The sequence below is a fragment of the Sipha flava genome, unplaced genomic scaffold, assembly GCF_003268045.1.
Source record: "Sipha flava isolate LNK unplaced genomic scaffold, YSA_version1 32_pilon_pilon, whole genome shotgun sequence".
NCBI lineage: Eukaryota > Metazoa > Arthropoda > Insecta > Hemiptera > Aphididae > Sipha > Sipha flava.
In genome coordinates, this window is record NW_020273018.1 from 1,278,435 (window position 1) to 1,283,884 (window position 5,450).

General features: G+C 27.2%; 1 non-coding gene across 1 annotated transcript; it reads left to right on the forward strand.

The window, feature by feature from the left end:
• Window positions 1–4,356: 4,356 nt before the first annotated feature.
• Window positions 4,357–4,428, forward strand: Trnap-ugg. Its single transcript has one exon. It is a non-coding gene; the product is annotated as a tRNA-Pro (tRNA).
• The last annotated feature ends 1,022 nt before the right edge of the window (window positions 4,429–5,450 follow it).

Below are 5,450 nucleotides of genomic sequence, written 5' to 3' on the forward strand. Positions count from 1 at the left end.
TTTAACAATAATTAAAAAAAGTATGCAAATGCTAAAAATTCCTAAGCCTAGTAATCAATAATCTAATTAAAAATTAATATTATCTTAACAATTTATTTATTTATGTAGTTTAATATATAAATATTTTATTTTTCACTCAAAGAGTATTTATCGTTGTGTTATCATATGAATAAAAATGTTGGAACGTTTTTATGCTGAATTAGACAAAAATCGAAAAATATCAATTTTTATCCAGTGATAAATATGAAAAAATAATTAATATGATGCATTATTTGGTTGTAAAGTCAAATTCGGGCTTAGCACTTTTTTACCACAATTTACCAAAAAAAAAAAATAGACAGTTTAGAAAATGAAGAACAATTATTAGAAAATATTTAAAAGAAATTAACTTAAAAGGCTACAGACTTTTTGCACCCCGAAAGATGTCGACAGATGCGCCCGAAAGACAGTGGCGCACGCAGGGGGGGGGGGTTAAGAGGTTGTAACCTCCCGAAATTTTCTCCGATGTCTATGTTAAAATTTACAAATTTTACAAGTTTGAAATATGAAGGAAGAGCTAGTATTGAATACCTAGTATCATTGATTATAGAATAGTCTATACTATTATCAATGCTATTATTTAAGTCAAAATATATTAAGGATTTGCATAATTTTGTTAATTTTAAAATGTGTTATATTTTTACCTTGACCCCCCCTCGAAAAAAATCCTGTGTGCGCAACTGTCGAAAGATAAGGTACTACCTGCCGATTTATAGCCCGTATGTGTCCATTTTACTTACAACGTTGCCATTGTGATTTATAATATAGATTATTTTTATCTTGATAAATACTTAAATTAAGTAGATTATTATATTACATTATTATAGTCATTATTAGTAGCTGTACTCGTATAATTAAATATTATTAAATTATTTAAGATTGAACTGTTATAAGTTGCCGTAGAACATACATTTTCTGGGCTCAAGTTTATGTGGTATGGTATGTATGGTATGTAGTGACCTAAGATCATCACTACCATCTGATTTTTTCAATCAGTGGCGTAATTGTGGGGGGCGAGGGGGGGAATGCCCCCACTTACCATTTTTTGTGAGATAAAAGTATATTTTTGCCCCCCCCCCCCAGATAATTCAACAGTACAAATAGCACCTTTTATTAATGAACTCTTATTGATATTATTTAACAATATTGGTACCTAGTTCATGCTACCTACAATTTATGTTTATCTAAACCATAAAATGAGTTAAAAGACTTATGTAAAATCAAACAATTAGATATAGTGTATAAAATACATACAATAAAAATATGTTTAACTGGTGAGGAGGAGGGGTGTCAGGGTTTTGGTAATAATAAATATATTATATTGCCCCCCCCCCCCAGGTTTTTTCCCAATTATGCCACTGTATTCAATGAAATCATTATTATAAGAGAAAATAAGATGGGTATGGAAATTTAATATGTTTTTTTAAGTTTAATATTTAATATTTTTATAAGTATACATTATACAGTGATACACTATGGAATATACAGATTAATTTTTTTGTTAATTATTTTAAGTTTTTCAAGTGTTAAGTTTGAACCTTGATTAGAATAGAATGTTTTGTATTTAAATTTTTTCATGTTTATCAAACTATTATCATTTATTTTATATTCTTAAGTTTTTTATGTATCTTAAAGAAAAAAAAAAGATATAAGTATACTTACTTAAGTAATTATGTAGTATTTTCTTTTGTTTTATGCCTATTCTTACTTACAGTCACACCACAATAATATGCATAAATGGTTTGTTAAGAGTAGGTACCTACTTAAGATTTAAGTTCAATAAAAGAAAATTGACTATTGAAAAAAAAAACAAAAACCCGGTTTAAAAGTGATTATTGGTAAGTTATATGATTTAAAACCGCTTCCAAATAGATGATCGATAGTCTCATTTCTTAGAGTTACTTTGGTAACCGGGAATCGATTACCGCTATTTCTAAAAACAACGAAGACCGGAAATTGGTTCCGAAAAAATTTCCGGGTTCTCTAGATCCGGTAACCAATTTATTAACCCTGATTTATTATATTAAAATCCATTTTTATACACTCGCAACTCACGTATCATACTCTAGTTGAGGATTCGTAGTTTGTGTAAAGTTACACTATACATACAAGAGAGTGTGACGTAAATATTAAAAAAAGTTAAAACTGATAAAAAATATGTACAATAGTATTAACTTTAAAAGGTATAGTTAGTATTCTAGAGTACAGTTTGGTAACGTTGTACGGGTTTAATACATTTTTATTGAAAATATTTCGGGCGCAAATGGATTATGATTTTGGGCGCAAATACGTTATAAAAAAGGTGTGATGGGCGCAAATGATTTGCACCGGCAAATGCAATAGAAAATCGAAAAAAAAGCTAAACTAAATCTTAAAAATCAAGCAGTTAAAATGAAAACATGGTCAGATAAAAAACTTCAATCAGCAGAAGTAGATGTTACAGTTCAATTTCCAGTATCCGATGTGGACAAAGGTCATGGAGATGATCAAAATAGTTTAGCTGTTGTTATACTCTATAATAACAGCTAAAATATTTCCATGTATAGAGTATTTAACATAAAATAATATATGGTTATTAATAGGGGTGAGCCGATCCTAGAACCGATACTTGGTATCGGCCGATATTGGTAGTATGGGAAATATCGGTATCGGTTTATTTTCAAAACCGATATTTGAACCGATACCGCAAAAACTACTTGTGATTATAATATTGGGTATCGGTTTAACTTTAGTATCGGTTCATTGTAAAGCCAAAAAAGTTGATTTTTTTTATGTAATATATTAAAAATCGTTTTTACTTGTGATTATAATATTGAGTATCGGTTTTATATATCGGTATATCGGGTATCGGCCCATCCCTAGTTATTAAGTCATTCATATTTTATTATATATGATAATTTTAATATTATTTCAGCTAACAGTTTATAGATATTACTGTTTAGGGATTAGGGAAAGACTTTTAAAGTTTTTAAACTCGAATTCTCAATTTACAATATGCCAAAATAATTTAATAATAATTGGCGAAGTTCCAGTGGAAAGTACATTTAAATCACTAACTCCAAAAAGTTCATTAAGTTGATAAGAAAATTAAATTTAGAGCATATATTACTGACAACAATGTAATCATAAATGTAGAGTTAATCATTAATTATTAAACATCAATAAAATACATTAATTTCTTAACCATCATGGTGCCAAATCACGTCTGACCTTAATCAATTTTGTGTTCTATTTTAAGCATTTGAGACATATCTAGTGTTAAAATATGTATCTATAAGATACTATTTAGAACAATTTCTCATTGTCTACCTGATCATTTTTGGTCACTCAATTGCTTGGACTTAAAAAACTTCATTGAATATTAAAAAGTTATATTTTTTTCTAGGTTCCACGATTCAATTTCGCATATATTTAATTGAGAATACATTATATCATTGTAAATGACAATCAAACGTTTCTTAATTTGTAATTTTTTTTTTTTTTTTTATCGAATCTGGACGAGTAATTAAGCATGGAACTGCTAAAAACGGTAAACATGAGCTTTGCAATTAATGCACAAAAATATTATATGTATTTGATAATAATAAAGATATTTTTTAGGTAATAATAGGTCAGAAATTATTTTCAAGAGGTAGATATAGAGTAATTTAATGTTTATTAAAGTTAGATTGAGGTACCTACTTTATATTTTTATAATAACAAAAATAATATTACTTTTTAATATACAATTTCAAATACAATTTAAATTACATTAGATATTGTTTCTTTGGATTAGTTATTGATTTTTGTTTTCTCGTCCAAATCAAATAGCCTCAAATTTTTTTTTTTTTGTATTTAAAAATGTAAGTTTTCACAAGGTATAAGCAATATTTTTTCTATTATATTTATTTTTTGTTTTCACTAAAATCAAATTGTTACCGTCAAATATTCATAAATTTAACACTGATAATATAATATATTATAAACTTAATTCGGATATGTTGAATTCAGTTAGAAGTTAAGTTGGTTACATTTTTATTAACCTATTAATAGCCTATATACCAGGGGCGGTCAAACGGTTGATTTCAGAGTCGATCATGTTAGAATTTATTTTTAGGCCACGTGCATGAAAATTAATCGTGGTGATTATGAACAAATTTTCGATGTTTTATTTTTTACTTTAGTTTATAAAAAAATTATCAAAATTATCGATCTTCTAAGGTGAAGTATATTTTTAGTAGATTGTGACCGAAAATAGTTCGACTGTTTCTGCTAAATACCTATTAATCTAACTTCATTAACATTTTAAATACCAATGATTTTCTTTATATATAATGCGGCCTGTTGGTCTAGGGGTATGATTCCTGCTTTGGGTGCAGGAGGTCCCGGGTTCAAATCCCGGACAGGCCCAACAAAATTTTATACTTTTTTTTTTATGTCACATTATGTCATTTCTCAAAAATTAAGTTACACAACTAGCATATTTCTACCAATCAATTGTTAATTTCACATTCTAATTATAAGCAAAATAAACATGAGTTATTCCAATTATTATTTATTAGTTGTAGTTACTTACTATACAGTTACTTCATATTAAATATTCTGGGGAATATAGATTATTTAACATAACCCATACAACAAACAAGAAAAACTCTTATATTGGAAAATGATTTATACTTAATACTCAATTTAATATTTAGTTAATGTTTTTAACCTAATTTAATTGTAAATTTTTTTATTAACTAATTCAAGTCTGCAATTTTTTTTATCCGCGAATTCGTACATGATGGTGTACAGCTACTAACGACGGCGCGATGCACGGAAATTATTGTCGCGAAAGCAGTTTCAATAGCCTCTATAATACGCGTATTTTCCCTGCCCCCTCCGTCCAACAAGCTAAATCATTACATTATGATTGAACTACTTCGATATCAGTTTCACTGAAACGTCAACCGTCATTGGAATTAGGAGGGATATGGGGCCTTAGTCAGCCCCGAAATTTCAGAAAAACATTTTAAACCCACTTTTACCTAATAAAATGTAAATTTTAGAAGCTCATATAATCAGTTTCATGAAAAATAAAAAATAGTTTCAAATTATTCATATTATGTAGTGTACCCATTTATATTTATAATAATTATGGTCACAATATTTAAATTTAAATTTAATATAAATTGATCATTTATTTTTACCTTGTGTGCTGAAATAAGTTTCCAAACTGCGTAGTCTTACAGTTTACTTTAATATTCGTAAGGTTAAAATACAAAAAATTAATTCTTAAAACAAAATCATTATTAAAAAAAACAGCAATTTTAACTTTACATAACAAATAATAAAATAACAATATAAATTTAAAAAATACAAATTATGTATAATGAAAAAAATAAATATTACTCTTTACTTAAAATTTGAATAAATAATCAAGTCTTTAA